Below are 19,619 nucleotides of genomic sequence, written 5' to 3' on the forward strand. Positions count from 1 at the left end.
TTGCCAAAGAATGGTGTCTCACTAAACTACAAATCCCATATCTCCATAGCATTGCCTCACTGAATGATCACATATCCCTTGACCACAGGATCCACCACACTACCCTGAAGGTACCATATCTCATATAACTTCTGAAATTAAGTAGGGTCTGGACTGAATAGTCCTTGGATGGGAGACCACCAAGAAATCCCCATCTAGAGTCAGAGAAGTATTCAGCCTGAAAACGTGGAAACTGCTGCCAATCAGATCTGACAGTACTAGACTAGATGGATCAATGCCCTGATTCAATATAATGCAGTCTCCTATATGTTGTCGAAGGCCAGGAATCGCTGGGTTGCTGTGAGTTTCCCGGGCTGTATAGCCATGTTCCAGAAGCATTCTCTCCTGATGTTTTACCCATATCTATGGCAGGCATCCTCAGAGGTTGCGAGGTATATAGGAAACTAGGCAAGAGGGGGTTTATATATCTGTGGAAGGTCCAGGGTGGGAGACAAGTTGGATGTTGCAATTAATCATCTTGATTAGCATTGAAAAGTCTTGCAGCTTCAAAGCCAGGCTGATTCCTGCCTGGGGGAATCCTTTGTTGGAGGGGTGTTAGCTGTACCTGACTGTTTCATGTCTGGAATTCCTCTGTTTTCTGAATATTGTTCTTTTTTTACTGTCCTGATATTAGAGTTTTTAAGATACTGGTAGCCAGGTTTGGTTCATGTTCATGGTTCTCCCCTTTCTGTTGAAATTGTCCACATGCTTGTGAAACCATGAAAATGAACAAAATCTGGCAACCAGTATTAAAAAGCTCTAAAATCAGGAGAGTAAACAAAGGAAAACATTCTGAAGACAGGGGAATTCCAGACATGAAACAATCAGGGCCAGGTAACACCTCCCAACAAAGGATTCCTCCAGGCAGTAAGCTGCAAGACTTTTCAATGCTGATCAAGGTGTTTAATTGAAACATTCACACTTGCCTCCAACAGACAAGAGTTCCTTCTCCCAGCCTGGTCCTTCCACAGATATATTAAACCCCCTCTTGCCTAGTTTGCAATATACCCCACAACCTCTAAGGATGCCTGCCAAAGATGTGGGTGAAATGTCTGGAACATGACCATACAGCCCGGAAAACTCACAAAAACCCAATTTCCTATGTTCTCAACAGAGCAAGAGAATCCCTCTTTCATCACCTCCGGAGATAAAGGGATGCAGAGGGATTAGACAACCCTTCCTGGCCATTCTTGAACAGCACCCCACTTTGATATTCCTATCACCAGGTGCAGGTGTTTGCTTGTGATAAAAGGCAGGGGCTCCAGTCGGTGCACACTGACACCCTACCTGCTGCAGCCACTGACAATAAAAATCCGAATTCAAATGACTGAACCAGAGAGCTCTTTCATTCTAGGAGGCCCTGACAGGACCTCCTTATTAATGCCCCAACGATCTCCCCAGAAACTGAAAAGCTGTCAAAACCCGGAGAGGTTATGAAGCCTAAACAAGCTAGAGAGAAGAGCTGCCAGGGGAGATAAAGGTGTTGGCGTCTGTTCTGGGTTATTGAAATTTTAATCCGTTGTGTTGGGGGTGGGGGGTTATTGAGGATAAGTGTCACGTGTCTCATTAAATAATTAATGTAGATCTCCAGGAATGGATCTCCGGCCGTCACTTCTCACTAGGAGGAGTGATTCTTTCCGAAGTGAAAGGGAACTTCCTCTTTGACTTTCCAAAAAAAAAACCCACCCTCGCTTCCTTTCCTTCCAACCTCCCCCCCCCCTTTCCCTTTCCCAATCCAACCTACCTGATTTATCTTTGCAAGGGTCCTTAAACATCTAAAAGCAAGCAATTGGGGGAATGTGGTCGGTAAGTATGCAAAAGTCCAGTCGTGTGCCTTGATTGCCTTTGCATTGTTTGCACTTGCTTTATGGGGAAAGGAAAAGATTGACTTAGTGGAGTTGAAGATTTACGAAAGGTCTCTTCTTTGCTGTAAGGATGCCTTAAATCCAAGCGATGCTGTTTAGTGACTTCTCAGAGTCAACCATTCACTGAGGCTGACCACCACAGTGAAGCCTTGGATATTTGGATTGTTTTCCCCCCTTCCGCTTTGCCAGGAGTTCATAAATCACCAGCTTTTAGAAAAGAAAAAAAAGGCCAAAGCAAGAAAGAAAATGGAGAGGCAGCGTTGTGGGAAAGAGAAGCTTGGAGGATCCAAAAAGCCCAAACCGTAATGGACAAATTTCTCTCTGACTCCTCATTAGGCTGAGCGATTTTTGTCCCAAATTAAAGCACCGCAATTAATAATAGAGATTAAAAAAATAAAATGGCAGTTTGTTAATCATTCCAAGACTATTTAGGATCACTGGAGAGGGAGGCAAATCTCTCCCTAGTCTTCTCCAATCCCCATTCCTGGCAATGTAAAATATTATGGTGTGTAGTTTAAACGCCCCCAAACACAAGGTGAAATATTATGGATGTTGCTTTAACAATATATAAATAGTGGACTGGGTTTGGCAATCTAAATTCAGACATTTGTAATACAGATTGGTTGTGGAAGATTTCTCAACTGTAAAACGGCAAATTTGGATTTTTTTTAAAAAAATGGCAGAAATATGAAATAAGTTTTTATTTATTGCCTGAAGTGGCGCCTGCCAAGAAGCTCCAGAAAGGAAAGTTTTTGATAATTTGAGGAAACATTTAACACACTTATAAACGGTTGTTTATGGGGTTCTTTTTTTGTTAGATGACTGTTTAACACTACCTTGAAAAACTATGATTGTAATTTACATTTATCAGAACCACATTCTGTCACATCAACTTTTCCCAGCATGGAATTTCAGCCCTCCAGCCCAAGGCTTTGACATGGTTCCCATTGTTTAGCTATTATTAGCAGACACTTTTACTAGCCCATAAAGGAGAATCAAATCGGGTGAGGCTTCAAAATAAAATGTAACATAAAATGTAAAACATCTGGAGATAATACATGGGGTGGGGAAAAGAGAGGAAGAGGGAAGGCGAAACAGAACCTTGTTACTATAAATTATACATATGCTTTAAAAATTATTGCTTTGTGAAGGTCAATAACTTAATCCTCTGACTCCTTTTTCATTCAGGGACAAAACAATGATAATCCTAGTTTTCCTTTTTGCCTCCCATTGCTTATTTTATAAAATTATTATTATTATTATTATTATTATTATTATTATTATTATTTTGTCAAAGGCTTAAATAATAATAATAATTATTATTATTATTATTATTATTATTATTTATGTGAATTATTTTAAAAATCCCTGATTTTTTTGTCAGTGGATCAGGACAGATTCCCATGCTTGTGACTCTGAGCCCTGTATTTCAAATAAAGAAGACTCATTGTTACATAGTTGAAGAAAAATGAGTATGGTGAGGTCTGTTTATCTTCTTTACTTGATTCAAGGATACTAAACAAAGCTACTTTGGTGAGATACAAAGCCTACATTCTTGAATAATTACTTTGTATGGAGAAGTGGAACTGCTTGAGATACTGATATTTCAACCTCACCCAAGACTGTAATAATAATAATAATAATAATAATAATAATAATAATAATAATAATAATAATAATAATAATGTGAATCGGGAGTGTCTTTCTATTGCTTATATTCCCATCTAGGTTCTGTTGAAATAGGTCAACCGCTGACCCTAGTCTTGAATCCAAATGAGCATTTCTTCCCTTATCCTCTTCTTATTTAGTCATTGCCTGCTCTTTGTTTACAGCTCTCCGGTCCATTGGAAAATAAGGTTTAAAGACTCGCTCAGTTTGGAAATAATTCTGCCGGCGGTTGGAAACGCAAGAAGGTAAGAGTCTTGGGTGGGTAAAGCGAAATCCGTTGCCCAATCGTTTAAAACAGTTTCATGTTGCAGGATTGCTAGGTCTCGGAATGGTGGTGTTTATTATACAAATTATTCGGAATTTCGGGTTTGATAAATAGCTAAACCGGTTGGGATTTTCTGCTTGGCGTCGATTCATCTTTCTGGGTCCATGAATGCACGTTTTGTTAAACAAAGAAATGCACAGAAATGCAAGCCTCGGTCTTGGAAGAGCCATTGCAAATGGTCAGGATGGCGCAGGGAGTGGAAAGAGCTGGAAAAGCAAGGAAGTTACTGAAAAGGCATTTTTCCTGGTCTGTAAAATCAAGATATCAGGCTAGGTTCATTATTTAGAAGGCTTTGGGGTCAAGGAGCCGCCTTCCCTTCTCTGGCTGGTATGTTTTCTTCGGCAGCTTTCCAAAGCCCTTCCTAACATTGCTCCTGTTTTCATTTTCGGGAGGACAAAAAACACCTTCAGATTTCATACCATTTGAGTAATACCAGAAATAATCTCGACTCTTCTCTTAACTAAATATTCAGTGAGAAATCTTCTCACTGAAACCTATTCAGGAAGATCTGCCCAGAGAGGAGCTCCTCTTCTTTCGCCCTCTCTCCGTGCAGTCGTTAAAATCAATGAAAAGCTTTCTTCTTCCAACGCAGGGAGATTTTATTTTATTTTAAGCAGGGTTACAAGAGATAGGAAGGGTTGTTTGAATTTCCTGCTAGAATGTCCTGCTTTTATGAGGCCGGAGGACAATTAGTTTAGTTTAGTACCTTTTAAAAGGCAGGCATAAATTACAAGGGTATAAGGGCTGGGAGTGTTGATTTAGTAGCTTGCTGAAATCCTCCCGGTTAAAAGGCGCCTCGGAACAAGCTTCCTTGGCCATTTGGAGAGGGAGAGAAGAGGGTGATTTCCATCTCCAAGCATTTGGGGGCAGAAGGAACAGAAAAGAGAATTTATATTCCCCTAAGTGTCTGAACTTTGGCCACACCGGATCATCCCCGGCATAGTTTGTTTTCTCTAACCTAACACTTAAGGATAATATTGAATGTTGAAGTGTTGTTTTGTACAGCATAGCGCCCCTGTTTTTATTTCTCCAATATGAATGTGTTCTATTTCATCCAAATTAATGAATAACGGGTGTCAAGACAACACAGTTTAGTAGGTCCTTAGATGAGAAGGATCCAACTTTTACAGAGGAATAGAAATGTTAATCCTTAACATATATCGTATATGATATTTTTCTTATATATTATATATTTTTCTCATATATTATATTATATTTTTCTTATATCTTATATTTTCTTCTCTTTACATATATATTGTATTAAATTATTATTTTTCTCACGCCAATCCTGAATATAACCACATAAAATGTTTATAGTGATGTCATTTCCTATTCCTGATCACCTTTGACTTGGATTTCAGACACAAAGTAAAAAAATTAAGTATCTAGAGAAAGCTTTTGATATCAAATGTATCTCAATATGTCATATTCTAAGGACTGGCATTCATTTCATACAGGCATCTGGTAGAAAAACGCTTTAATCTCAACTTTATGATAGCTCAAACTGAGAACATGGATGTTTTTATTTAAATACAACTTGCATTCTAAAGTTGGCCAGAGTGGAGTTATTTCTGTCCGGTCTTCCAGCCTTTCATGTGCAATTTATTTACTTGGCAGAAAGTCCCACTGAAAGCAATAGGACTTACCTGTGAGTAAATATGGCTAAGATGAGGCTTCAAGCTTGGAAATGGTAATTCAACTTAGTAACATCTGGATTCTAAAACCCAGCAGGCCCAACTATTTGGGAAAGGGTGGTTTTGGCCCCTTCTTCCTTCAGGATGAAGTCTGAGTTAGCAGCAGATTTGCTTTGGGTTTCTTCAGGAGAAGTTTCATTCCTGTGTTCACAAAGAGATGGTTCACGTGGCCTTAAAATCTAAACAAAACGTTCAGGATTTTTATTTCTCCGAAAGGATCCAGATCTCTAGGTCCTTGAGGTAACCAAAAAGTCACTAGTGAATCTCCATGAGGGAGCCAGGATGCGTGGGCGAGACATATCAAAGGGCAGATGCTGTCATGTCCGCTGGTATTTGTTTTCCAAAGTCCAGAATCCTTGAAATTCAACTATTGCCAAACAAATTCCGAACCGATTTGTCCCCTTTGAAGAAATATAGTCCAGAACATCTAGCATAGCAAGGTGGACTTTCCACGTCTTCCAAAACAGAACCTGAAGAAAGCACTCACTATTGACTGCTAAGAAGTTCTCTTTTTCAAAACACCCGCAGAGATTCACTCCACTCCCCACTACACATCCGGAGTTAATAGTTCAACGCCAGTTTTCACATTAACTTCATACTAATCCAGATCTTCATGGAAAGGGGAGCTTTCCTTGAAGAAAAAACAAACCCCAACCGCCTTCCCGAGCGCGGAAGTTGAAGCTGCACCTCAAGTTATGATTAAGATGCATCGCGTTTGTAGTTTCTGTTCGCCAGAGCCATCTTTCTGCTTTTGACTCCGGCAGTCGATGGCGTTTTCCTGGAGACCCAGGGAGGTTTGCTGCGCCTTTCCCCTGCATCGCTTCCATTATCCATTAATTTCAGCGGCATTGTTGTTTGCAGAAACTTCTGAGCGCCTCTTTTGACTGGCCTGGAGACACTTTAGTTTAAATACCCATGAATCCACCCCTTGTATAAAGAGGCCTCCGGCTGGAGTTTAGCATTTGTCAATAAGGCTGCTCATGGGGAATAAGGATGGCCCAAGGTTTGATTATCATACTAGCTTCTAAGGACACCCCTTTTCTTTTGGGTATTTGGTCGAAAGTAAGCCAACATCTTTGTTTTCTCTTACTTCATATTACTTGGGAAGAAAGTCTAAGATAAGTTACTTCCAATGTCCTTTCAGTGTTCCATTTCATGTTACTTGGGAAGAAACCTAATCCAAGTTACTTCCAATGTATTTTGGATGTTCAACTTTAGTGCACAGTTGTTTGGAAGGAAAGCCTAACACAAGTTACTTCCAGTGTGTTGCTGTGAGTTTTCCGTGTTCTATGTCCATGTTTCAGACGCATTCTCTCCTGATGTTTTGTCCACATCTATAGCAGGCATCCTCAGAGGTTGTGAGGTCTGTTGGAAACTAGGCAATGGGATTTATATATCTGTGGAAAGTCCAGGGTGAGAGAAAGAATTCTTGTCTGTTTGAGGCAAGTATGAGTACTAGTGCAATTGGCCATCTTGATTAGCATTAAATTGCCTTGCAGCTTCATCCTGCAACTTCCAGGGTCTTTTGAAAAATCTTTGTCCACTTTCTTGGGAAGCAGCTTAAGGCAAATTACTTTTGGTATGTTGGTATTCATGTGTGCACTTACTTACTTGTGAGGAGGTCTAGGGCAAGTTACTTCCAATATCCTTCCAGTGTTTTATTGAGTTTGGGACAACAAACTCCTCCAAGGCAATCCTAGGCCTGCTGGTTCTAATATGTTGATCCACTTTGTTCTGGGAGACTGCCAGTTGGGTGTGAAAGGGAATGCAACCATACTTCACATGGAGAGGAAGCAGTCTTTTTAAGGTATCCCAGCTTATTGAAGTGCCTGCTATTCCCCACTGTCTTGTCTCTCAGAGAAGCTGAAGTTCTCTAGGATTAGGAAAAGGAGTCCCACTAAAGCTGGGATCAAGTTTGACTCCCATCCATGCACTTCCAGCTAAGAAGTCTGGAGGACAGGAGTGATTGTTGCAAGTGTTGCAATAATCCAGCAGCCTCTTTACATAAAAATCGAAGGGACAGCTGGTGAAGGATGCATTTCATATCTTCTCACACATTATAAATAGATTTATCTCCCTATCTATGGGCAGTGTTGAAAGAAGCGGAATGGCAGAGTGGGTTAAGGACTAGCCAATGGGGAGGTCATTGTGCGGAAAGGGGAAACCAGACAAAGAATTGGGGACCCACCTTATCCAAGTGGGCCTGCAATGCTTTTTTGAGACAGAACATCCCCTCTCTTTAGGAAACATGGTACAAAAGCTAGGAGAGGGAAGAGGATTCTTTTTAAAGGTCTAGACAAGACCACATAACTTATTTCTTACAGCCTCTTGAGGTTTTTTTTTTCTTCCAGTCTTAAAAAAAATCCTCCTACTCTGGCCAGTAAGATAATTATTCCCCCCCTAAATATCTCCTCGTTTGAGAACCCTATAATTTTCAACATCACTCAAGTCCTTGGATAGGAAATGCGTAAGTGCAGGTTGAATAAGAAGGTCCCCAAAGAGTTGGCCAAATCCAGATCCACCACAGGGCAGTCGAGTGCCTTTCTCCTTCTCTCCTTCTTCCTCCTGGTGGGGTGTTAACAAGGACCCTCTTCCAAGGACCCTTTCGCCTTTGTCAGGTAATGTCTGGTCTTTGGGGTCCCTACAAGGGCTTTGCTGTACCGTGTGGGTGTTCAGCAAGGCCCCATTCAAGAGAGGAGCCCGTGGGATGGCGGCTGGGACGGAGGCTTCCCTGAGGAAATGGTGGGAAGGAGTTCATCTCGACTGCGACCCTTGGAAGGGTCACCGGACAAATCTATCCCCCCCCCCCTCCTTCCTTCCTTAACCCAACTTTTCCAGAGGCAGCTTAGTTGGCCTCAAAAGTTCTGGGTAGTGACATCATAAGGAAACAATGCCGCTTTCTTTCTGTCTGGAGATTATATGCAGAAATATTAATGTGGGGGGTGGGAGGCAAAAAAACCTTCCAAACACTCCCCGCAAAATAAACGCACACCATCTCGTGCCCCCCTCCCCTCTTTCTCCCTCTTTCTTCTTGAATGGACTTGGTTAAAGCTTAAGGGTAAAGGGACACACTCACACACTCTCACACACGCACATACACACACGCGCGCCAGGCTGGCGCTGCTTCCAACCCTTGTTCCTTCAGCGATTCCCTATTTCAAATAAAAGGATTTAAGTTGACGTATGACCACGTGAGCACATAATACAGCGCATTATTGTGGCATTTGGAGTGGAGACCCGGACTGGCTTCGCCTGCGATTACGCTTTCTCCGTTTCTGTGCAGAGCCAGAACTGCTTTCTATTATCCACTGGCTGGCCATCCTCTTCCCCACCGAGCAAGCTACGCAGGCAGCCCTCCTCCTCCTCCTCCTCCTCCTCCTCCTCCTCCTCTTCCTCGGCGAGAGCTTCCCCTTTGGCTTGGCGACCCTCGGCTCCTGATGGAAAAGGGGTTCTTGCCCGGCTCTTGAGGAGAGAATGCTGCGTTAAAGAGCAAGGCAGAAAAAAAAGCAGGAAAAAAGGATGGATTTTATTTTAAGGTATTTCCGCCGATTGTTCGATTTTGCGGGCGTGACTTATTAAAGGTCAGGAGAAAAAGGCTTCGGGGTGGAAATGGACACCAGTCAAGCCTGGTTTCCCCCTTTGTTTCCCTGGGTTTGTGGCGGTGGGTGTTGGGAAGAGAACAGAGAAAGAGCCTTGCAAGAAACAGAGGGGAGAATTTATTTCCTTCTGCCACCTTTTCTATTATGAGCGTTTGGCTTTCTGCTTGTTATGATTCCTTTTATGCCTTGTTTCGTCTCCATGTTGTGTGATCGTTGTTGTTGAGCAAACTCACAAAAAGCTGGGATATTTTTGCTTTAATATTCTGATATACTGGCGGCCGGGAGTGTTTAGGAGAAAGGGATATAGGAGCCAGATTTGTTGTGTTTAAGAGAAAGGGATATAGGAGTAAGATTTGTTACATCTGTCTGATTCTGGACCCTTGGAAGCATCGTTTTTGATACTTTTTATTGATATTAGTGGCGTTTGTGGTGGCTGGTGGGCCGGTTTTGTGAACCTGTGAAACCCTCAGGTGGAGAAACCAGGAGGTTTGTATTTTCTTCCACCTTCAATGGAAGAAAGGAATAAAAACATCCCCCATGCCCTATCATAATGAGATTATTGGTTATAGCTATCTCCCATCTCTTGTCCTTTCTCCTTCTCTCATTCCCCCCATCCCGGGTTTATATTTTGTCCGGTTTTCCGAGCATGCACAAAAAAGAGACAAAACTTCAATTCCTGAGTATACTAAAGCTATCAAATATTAGACGAATTAGGGAAGGCAAACTCTTGCAGTACAGGATTTATGGGCATTTTCTTTCCACAGTCCTTCATTCTGTTTTATGGACGGAAATGCGCCCTAAATAAGGGCGGGAAATGAAAGCCCTCCTTGTGTTATACAAGGGGACAAATGTTATATAAAATTACATCCACCACTGAGTCCCAGCATTGTGAAAGGTCAAAGTGCTGACTTTTGATTTATGTTGCCAGTGGGCCGGGGCAATGCGCTCTTCGCCTACACCGAGCTGTGCCTTTCTGCCTCCCTCCCTTTCTCCCCCTTTTCCCATACTGTCCGGTTGCAATAATTCAATATGGGGTTGCAGACTTTAAGAACAAGGGGGAAATACTGGAAAGATGAAGAACCCAACTCTGCTTCCCCTAAAGATCGCATCCCAGAAGGTTTCTTTCTGAACCTATACTTCCTTGTCCCTCTCCTCCCTGGTGCCCAAGAAATGCATGCAAAACAACCCACCAGGGTCTAGCTATATGCAAAATATAATCGAGCATTAAATAATCTGTTTTGTTTGTTCCTCTTGGTTTGTGAAAGCAGGACACAGTCAGTTCCAAATAGGCTAATAAAAATAAAAACACAGCGTAAGCCTTAATAGCGGCTGGGTTCTCGGTTGCTTTGCCACGGACTCCTATGATTTATGATCCCGTTCTGGCGCGTGTTGACCCAGTTAAAACAGCCATAAATAACACAGCCCCCATCGCGAGAGTCAAGAGGCTTTGTGGGTCGGAGCTGGGAGAGGGGTGTGTTTCTTGTGGGTGGGGAGATTAGGACAAACCCCCAATAAATGCTGAGTAAATACAAAATGAAGTGTCAATAGCAGTTATAAGGAAGGGGGTGGGTAAGGTGGGGGTTAAGCTGGGGAAAATAAACAACGATAAGAGGCCAAACGGGAGACCTACGAAGTCTAGGAGAGAGTACAGTTGTGGAACCGCCGTTTGAAGGGCTCTTAAGGGGAAGCAAGTGCCACCAAAGCCAGCCCGGCACTCGCTTCCAGGTAACCAAATCCGAGCTCGAGATATTAGGCGTCTTGAAATTGGATTTTTATCAAGAGTCTCTCCCAAGCAGGGCTGTTCTCCCTGTAATGAATTCAGCGGAAACGTCTCTCCGCTCCTTTCTTGTCTCTTGTCCCATAGTTATTCTAATTTTCTCATATATATACAGAGCCAGCCAGCGAGAAAATGAGGAGATATATCTAGACCTATTTATCACAATGCATCCTATATCCATTTACTGTTCGCCCACATTACTGCCCCCCCCCCCCGAAAAAGAAGGCTTTCATGGCCGGAATCACTGGGTTGCTGTGAGTTTTCCGAGCTGTATAGCCATGTTTCAGAAGCATTCCCTCCTGACATTTCTCCCACATCTATGGCAGGCATCCTCAGAGGTTGTGAGGTCTGTTGAAAACTAGGCAAGAGGGGTTTATATGTCTGTGAAAAGTCCAGGGTGGGAGAAAGAACTCTAGTCTGTTTGAGACAAGTGTTAATGTAGCAATTGTCCACCTTGATTAGCATTTAATGGTCTTGCAGCTTCAAGAAAGCTTTAGTTTTCAAACTACACAGAGACGTTTCCTTGGTTGGTCTGCTTATTTGCCTCCCTAGGTGTTCTACTTTTGTCTCCTTCTAAAAGAGAGGGTTTGGACACACTATGCCATGTCCAGTTCTAGTTAACTGGAAGTCCTTTGGTCCCAATGGCCGCTGAGAAAACAAACGCGCCTAGCTCTGATTGTAGTCAAACAAAAGCCATCCATTATGACACATAAAGAAAGGTAAGCGGGGGGAAGGAGAACTAGAAAACATACATTGGATGGGCGAAGCACCGACTGTGGTGGGATCTCACCTAATAAAGAATCTCTTTAATTTTAATATTCAGGTCTTGAAAGACCTTTCCTTGAAATGTTGAGATCCTATAGCCCAATTGTCTTCATTGGGGGGGGAGGGGGGGGAAATAAAACAAAACATCAGATCAACCGAATCACAATTTTAGGCAGAGTCTTAAAGGAAATATCTTAAAAGTTGAAGATATGAACAAAATCTGGCTACCAGTATTTAAAAAAAAACTCTAAAATCAGGACAGTAAATAAAGAACAACATTAAGAAAAAAGAGGAATTCCTGACATGAAACAATCAGGGCCAGCTAACACCTCCTAACAAAGAATTCCCCCAGGCAGGAATCAAAGCAAGGCTTTGAAGCTGCAAGGCTTTTCAGTGCTAATCAAGGTGATTAATTGCAACATTCACACTTGCCTCCAACAGACAAAGTTCTCTCTTCCACGGTGGACCTTCCACAGATATATAAACCTCACTTGCCTAGTTTCCAATATACCTTACAACCTCTGAGGATGCCTGCCATAGATGTAGGCGAAACGTCAGGAGAGAATGCTTCTGGAACATGGCCATACAGCCCGGAAAACTCACAGCAACCCATCTTGAAAGTTCTTTGCGACCTTGGCAGACTGAGATGCCCCAATCCCGTGGCTTTGCCATTCCCGTTTCCTTTCGAAATTTTCTCTTAAGAGAAAGCCTTTTTATTCTTTCCTTCCCCTCAAAAGTCACGAGTTTTGAATCGCTCTTTCTCTCTGTGTCTCTTTCCCTTTCTTTTGGATTTATTTTTTCCTCTGTGACCAAAAGGGAGAAAGTCAGGTCAGCAGTTTTGAGTAGAAAGTGTGGGGTTGATTATTGACCAATGAGGCGGCCTCTTTCCCCTTCGCCTTCCATCAACGGCTTTCTAAGGGCAAAAAAAATGCCTACCCCTGCCATTTTCGGGGTCCTTCGCCCCGTGCCCCCCTCCTACGCCGGTTCAGCTTCTCCTTTCATGTGGAGCCACCGCAAAATGCAACGCGGAGCAAGTGTTGTTCTGTTGTGGAGCTCTGTTTACAGCTGGGGCGCATGAAGTCATAAATCTTGCCTCGCCATAAATGACACAAAACCATTGGTATGCGTAAGAGGCCACCCTGGCCTAGGACTCCTTGTGTGTGTGTGCATGTGTGTTAAATCCCCCCTTTTCACCCCTTTGGCTTTGTTTTGGCTGTAAGGTGACATTGCGGTTTGAAGAGCCCTCTTTGTATTTTTAGCACCTTCCCTAACACCGGCTTGTCAAAATCGCACCTAGGCATTATTGGAAGGTCCCTTTGAACGTCGGGACTTCTTTGTCTTCCTCGCAAACCTCGCCTCCCTTGCCTGGTTCATCTCCTTCAGTTTGCTTTTCATGCAAATACACACAACTGTGCACTAGGCATCCTTCCCTCCTTTCTTTGAAACATACCGGTATTAATCTGACTGGGGTTAGTTAGGGTGGCTGGAGAATGGATGGAAAGAGAAAGGGAAGGAGGGAAATGAAGAGAGAAGAGGAGAAGGACAAAAAATAAAAGGAGGGGGAGATGGAGCAAGAGAGAGAGAGAGAAAGGAAGGAAGGAAGGAAGGAAGAAAGAAAGAAAGAAGAAAGAAAGGGAGAAAGGGAGGGAGAAAGGGAAGAAGGAAGGAAGGAAAAAGCAGGAAAAAAGAAGCCCATAGAAGGGAAAATATCCCTGCTCATCTATATGCACACATACAGTATTGTATTTTGAGTCATGCAAATCGAAGTGTGTGTCTGTGTATACTGTATGTGTGGATGTACACACACATATACAAACACATATATACAGAGACCTGCAAGTACACTTCTGGAGAGCCCAACCTATATATATTAATAGGTATATATGTGTGTGTGTGTGTGTGTGTGTGTCTGTGTATACACACACGCATATATACAGAGACCTGCAAGTACACTCCTAGAGAGCCTAACAACCCATATATATGTATATATTATGTATATGTGTGTGTATATACACACACATACATACACATATATTATATACATACACATATATACAGAGAGCGGCAAGTACACTCCTATAGAGCCATATATATGTATGTATATGTATATTGTTGGCTCTCTAGGAGTGTCCTTGCAGGTCTCTGATATCCCAGTTTGACCCAAGTATGTCAGACTAACCACACTTCAGAATGACTGGAAATCAAGTCCCATTTATGTAACTTGGACCTGTCTTTCCTTCGCCTCCATCATGTTTACTTGCAAGCAAATCCAGTTTATTTCAGTCGGATTTGGGAACACGATTAGAAGGGCCCACTTAATCCCCTAGATTTAAACAAAGACAAAAGGCAAGCCACTCAGTCTGAGGTTTGGAAACAGATGGGTCTTTCTAAGAAGGACATTCAGTGTTCACAGAACTGATCAACCGTCCCTTGGTCCCCAATTCTTAGAAGCTGACTTGCACAAGAGCAGGTCTGTGTATATATATGTGTGTCTTGGGGGAAGGACAAGCATGTAGACCCATCTTGATATGGGCATCCAGAGCTGCCTGTTCGCCATTTTCAAACGTCATTGTTTTAATGTTCCTTTGCAAGCGCTCTCAAGGCTGACTTGGGTGGTAGAGGGATCAGAGGATGTCTTCCTATTTATTAAAACTGGAAACCCCCAAGTCGTGATAACCGACTTGAGTTGGACCACAACTCTGGAGACCAGGATTCACATTCCCTTTGTACCACGGACACCTACTGGGTGACATTGGGCAAACCTCACTCTCTCGGCCTCAAAGGGAGCCAAAACCCCTCTGAACAAATCTTATCAAGATAACCCCAGTTTAGGGTCCCGATAAGGCGGAAAGGACTTGAAGGCACACAACACTATGCATCCAGCACACCAAAGCCTATTCTCTCTCTCTCTCTCTCTCTCTCTCTCTCTCTCTCTCTCTCTCTCTCTCTCTCACACACACACACACACACACACACACACACACACACACACATATATATACCGAAATAGTTAGATAGATACACAAGATTATGCTTTTGGGTTGCTGTGAGTTTTCCGGGCTGTATGGCCATGTTCCAGAAGCACTCCCTCCTGACTTTCGCCCACATCCCCAGGCATCCTCAGAAGTTGTGAGATATACTGGAAACTAGGCAAGTCATAGAATCATAGAATCATAGAATAGTAGAGTTGGAAGAGACCACATGGGCCATCCAGTCCAACCCCCTGCTAAGAAGCAGGAAATCGCATTCAAAGCACCCCGGACAGATGGCCATCCAGCCTCTGCTTAAAAGCCTCCAAAGAAGGAGCCTCCACCACGGCCCCGGGGAGAGAGTTCCACTGTCGAACAGCTCTCACAGTGAGGAAGTTCTTCCTGATGTTCAGGTGGAATCTCCTTTCCTGTAGTTTGAAGCCATTGTTCCGTGTCCTAGTCTGCAGGGCAGCAGAAAACAAGCTTGCTCCCTCCTCCCTATGACTTCCCTTCACGTATTTGTACATGGCTATCATGTCTCCTCTCAGCCTTCTCTTCTGCAGGCTAAACATGCCCAGCTCTTTAAGCCGCTCCTCATAGGGCTTGTTCTCCAGACCCTTAATCATTTTAGTCGCCCTCCTCTGGACGCTTTCCAGCTTGTCAGCATCTCCCTTCAACTGTGGTGCCCAAAATTGGACACAGTATTCCAGGTGTGGTCTGACCAAGGCAGAATAGAATACTGTGTCCAATTTTGGGCACCACAGTTGAAGGGAGAGGTTTATATATCTGTGGAAGGTCCAGGGTGGGAGGAAGAACTCTTGTCTGTTGGAGGCAAGTGTAAATGTTGCAATTAATCACCTTGATTAGCATTGAAAAGCCTTGCAGCTTCATGGCCTGGCTGGGAAAATCATTTGCTGGGAGGTGTTAGCTGGCCCTGATAGTTTCTTATCTGTTTTTGAGTGTTCATCTTTATTTACTGTCCTGATTTTAAGAGTTTTTTTTAAAAAAAATAATTGTAGCCAGACTTTGTTCATTTTCATGGTTTCCTCCTTTCTGTTGAAGTGGTCCACATGCTAGTGGATTTCAATGGCTTCTCTGTGTAGTCTGACATGGTGGTTATCCGCGTGGTCCAGCATTTCTGTGTTCTCAAATAATATGCTGTGTCCAGGTTGGTTCATCAAATGCTCTCTTACCTCTGGCTGCTCTGGTTGATTATGTTGTGCCATAATCTCCAGTGATTCTGGTTTTGTTTGACTTAGGTAGCTATATACATATGCATCCATGTGTATGAGCGCATGTTTGTGTATATCTGTATCAGTCTCTATAGATGGATAAATAAATATAGGATGGTGTGGGGCGAGTGACCCCTTTTGTGAGCATCTTTTGTCTTCATTAACATAATTTTCCTGGCCTTTAGTGCCGCCCCGGCGCTTCCCTCTTTCACTCCCTCTTTCTTCTCACTCCCTCCGTTCCCTCGCCCCCTCCCCTCCCCCACCCCACTCCGCTGCTTGCCTTGCTCGCCTCCTGCCCGGCCCTGCTCGCCCAACGCCTCGCCCCAGACTTTTCCAGGCGAGCGCCTCTGCCCCAACCAAGGCCCCCGTTGAGGCGTCCAAAGGGGCCCAGTGAGTTTGTGCGCGCGTGGAAATTCCGGGTTTTTTTGTTTGTTTAATCGCTGCTGGATGGGATGTTAGGAGGGAGGCTTGGGATGCAAGGGTGGGGGGAGGTCGAAGAAAGGCCTGGAAGTGCACCCTGTTCTTTGCCACCCGAAACGGTGGGGAGGTGGAGGTAGGGGCCTGAGCGAGGTAAGAGCGAGGGGAGGGTGGGGAGAAGAGGGCTTTCCGCCGGAGAGGAGCTGGAGCAAGATCCCCCCCCCCCCACTCGCGCGTGTGTCCTCCTCTCGTCCTCGCCAAGCTAGGGCTCCTCCTGTCTCGGCTCGTGGGGGAGTTAGATGAGTTAGGGGGACCCCCTACCCCTGTCCCGGAGGAGTTTGAGGCGCTTGCTTGCCGGGGCGGGTGGCTGTCGGGTGGGGAAGGGGGAGGGAGAGAAGTGGATTCGGTCCTGGGTGGGGAGAGGAAGAGCTCTGCTGCTCCCAGGGCTGTCGCCGAGCCTCCAAAGAGAGGACCAGGGCGAAGTCGTCAGAAGTTAAAGGTAAGCAGGCCACAAAGACGCTGCTATCAGGGGTGAATGGCGGAGTTTATGTCCTGGTGATTTATGACCAGAGACTTCGCTCTCGGTTCAGGAAGAGTTCACCAGGCTTGGAGCTTCCTTCCAGGCAGTGACGGATAGACCCTGGCGCACTTTGGAGTTCAGGCCGATGGCCCCTCTCTCCCCCTTCAACTTATTTTGAAAACTGGCAGAAGGACATTTTGGGAGCGGGGGTGGGGGGGAGCTGGCAGCTCTGGGGCTGATAGCGAGGGCGGGAGGGGTGCACCCACCAAGCAAAGGGTGGAGGTACCCAAAAGCCAAGAAAGAGAGAAAGAACTCAATGGGTCCAAATGGGTTTGGAGGCACTTTTAGGTCCTTTCATGGGGACAAAGTGGTTCACCTCTAAACATGCTGCCATCTGAGGAAGGGAAGGGAAACGGGCTTTGTTTATCTTGGGGTGAAGCCCCAAAGGAAAATTGGGATCATTCCCTAGCCAAGGGTTTTCTTTGCGGTGAAGCCCAAAGAACATTTGGGATGATTGCCTAGCCAAGGGAAAACTTCCCAGTGCTGCTTAGGACTTAGGAAAGTTATCTTGGAGGGAAGACATTCAAGGACATGGGCATTATTGAAACCCCAACATTTTTTTTAAGTTACAAAGGCCAGTCTAGTGTTGTTCACAGCAGACTTTCCTGAACTCGGGTTAAGGGTCCTTCTCCCTCTGCATGTTTTTCCCCTCAGCCCATTCCCTAAGATATTGTGGCCTGCTTTCCAATTCAATAGGCATAGGATTGTGCTGGAAGGCTACAGTCTTCCTGAACAGCACTCAATGGGACTGATTGGGGCATATATATGGACAGGATCGAGTTTAGGATTACAGCTTACCTATCCCATAATAAAGAGCCACAGTTACCAAGAGACCCGGGTTGGCAGATGAACTTTGCTGCGGTAGTTTCTAAAGGGATCGACCCATTAGCCAGTTTCAGTTTAAAGCGGGGAGAATCTTGTGAAACCTTTTGTGGCTCCAGCTTTTGTGGATGTCACTTTCTTGAAACAGAATACAGCGTTTGCTGGGGCCTAATTATGTTTTTGCCTGCCGCCTTCTTACATTTGCTTTCTGTTGTCTTATCAGTTGTCCTACTTCTAATGGGAAAACTACTAACAGAAGGATTTTAACCTTTGGATTTGAAGTTCCTTAAAATGTTTGTTCCAAAAGCCTTTCTGATTCGGTTTTGCTCCTGACTTCCATAGGAGCTGTTGTGCATACTTACATGTATTGTTTGCTAATGGCTTTACTCTTCCTTCGACTTCCCTGTTGTTGTTAGGAGTGGAAATTGTTACTTCCCCTCATCCCAAATTCTCTTTGGCATTCTTCCTCTATCTGAGTTCTCCTTTCTTCCAAGCAGAAAGGAGGAACATCTATAACAGCAGGGGGTACATACGTGTCTTTGTGTTTTTGTATGTATGCCCCCTCCCCCCAAAAAGACCCCTGTGTTGATAGTTACGGATTTATAGTTACTGGTTTTTTTTGAGAGAGAGAAATAAGAAAAGGGAGGTGGAGCAGAATAGAAGAACACCTTTGAAAACAATTGATTTTTTGCAACCTGCTAAATACTCTCTATTAATTTCAACATGCTGTTTTAGTCTGGAAGGTGTTACCAGACTCTTCCCAACCCCTCTTATAAAACTCTCTTCTTTCCTTTTTATACTTCCTGCTTTCTATTTGAGGAATCCTAACAATTTCCCACCCACCTCTCTCCCAAGAAGACAAAAAAATCGAGGCAGATGGGCTAGGAAACTGATTTCAAAAGTGAGGGACACAATCCAGTACAAAGTGAAGGATATGTGTTCTAAGTCGACCAGGCGGCCTTTTATCTAGACTTCCTCTGTCTCATAAGATCGCCTTTCTGTTCCAATTTTGTTGTAATAAATACCAAAGGCTTGATTGCCATGAAAAAAAAATCTTGGAAAAAAAAATCAAAAGGCAGCTGCCATCTGTAAGCAAGTTATGAAATTAATGTGTCTCTATAACGCGCCTTGTTTTCCAAGAAAGCGATGTGAATTGAAATGCAAACACATGCAATTAATTTGAGAGTGCCAATGATACTGTGCAATGTTCCCCCTCCAGCAATGAATACTGACAGACAACTGTTTTGGCCCTGGATTGTGGGAAAGATGGGGCTCTGGAAGTGAAGGTGTGGAAAGAGAGAGGTTTTAATTTGGGTAGTTTTGCGGGCCTTGTAAAAAGTTCTTAAGATTGCAGATAAGATGGCTGAGAATGCAAGCCTCATCTCTGGCCAGACAGGTAAACACTGCCGAGGCAGTAGAGAAAGATTCGGCTGGATTGCTGGAGCTCTCTGTGGTTTTGTGTGTCCATTCCCCTCTCTGCAGCCAAATGACCCCCATACATCAAATTACATAGCAGTTTCAAAGACAGAACCTATTATCCTTAAGTTGGTAGGAAAGTTCAAGCCGTGGTCATGGAGATGAACGCTGACTTTTTCCCCTCAGGTTCCTGGTGTGTGTATCTTTCCCCCAATCCATCATGTTTGAACAGGTAGAATTTGGGTATATTATATGAAGCAGAGCGGGGGAGGGGTGGGAAGAGGAGAACTTTGGAAAATCCTCTTATAAAAATTCGTGTTTGATGCACTTCGGATTAGTTATGAAGACTTCCCACAGATGACAATCAGGCGAGGGCTGGATGGTGTAAAAGAAACTTTCTCCAAAGGAGAAATAGTTGGGAGATCCGCTTCAGATTGTTTTGTTTGGCTAC

The 19,619-nt window shown here is 44.0% G+C and overlaps 1 protein-coding gene and 1 long non-coding RNA gene across 10 annotated transcripts in view; one reads left to right on the forward strand and one right to left on the reverse strand.

Moving 5' to 3' along the window:
- The window catches only part of hoxa3 (homeobox A3), a 63,290-nt gene that overhangs the window by 36,875 nt on the left and 6,796 nt on the right, over positions 1-19,619 (forward strand). For 4 of the 9 annotated variants that reach the window (XM_008117050.3, XM_016996018.2, XM_062957840.1 and 1 more), the window contains one exon: positions 3,737-3,817. The exons of 1 other annotated variant lie outside the window; for it this stretch is intronic. The gene's annotated coding sequence lies outside the window, so the exon portion shown is untranslated. Of the gene's footprint in view, positions 1-1,114; positions 1,846-3,736; positions 3,818-8,190; positions 8,210-8,298; positions 9,128-16,742; positions 16,850-19,619 lie in introns of those variants that run through there. 4 more of the 9 variants (XM_062957843.1, XM_008117054.3, XM_008117053.3 and 1 more) reach the window with 4 other exon arrangements.
- On the reverse strand, positions 2,591-7,209 carry LOC134292554 (uncharacterized). Its single transcript, XR_009999799.1, has 2 exons — positions 5,544-7,209; positions 2,591-4,103 (listed from the first exon to the last, which is right to left on the reverse strand). It is a non-coding gene; the product is annotated as an uncharacterized LOC134292554 (long non-coding RNA).

Source organism: Anolis carolinensis, chromosome 6, assembly GCF_035594765.1.
Source record: "Anolis carolinensis isolate JA03-04 chromosome 6, rAnoCar3.1.pri, whole genome shotgun sequence".
NCBI classification, from domain to species: Eukaryota; Metazoa; Chordata; class Lepidosauria; order Squamata; family Dactyloidae; genus Anolis; species Anolis carolinensis.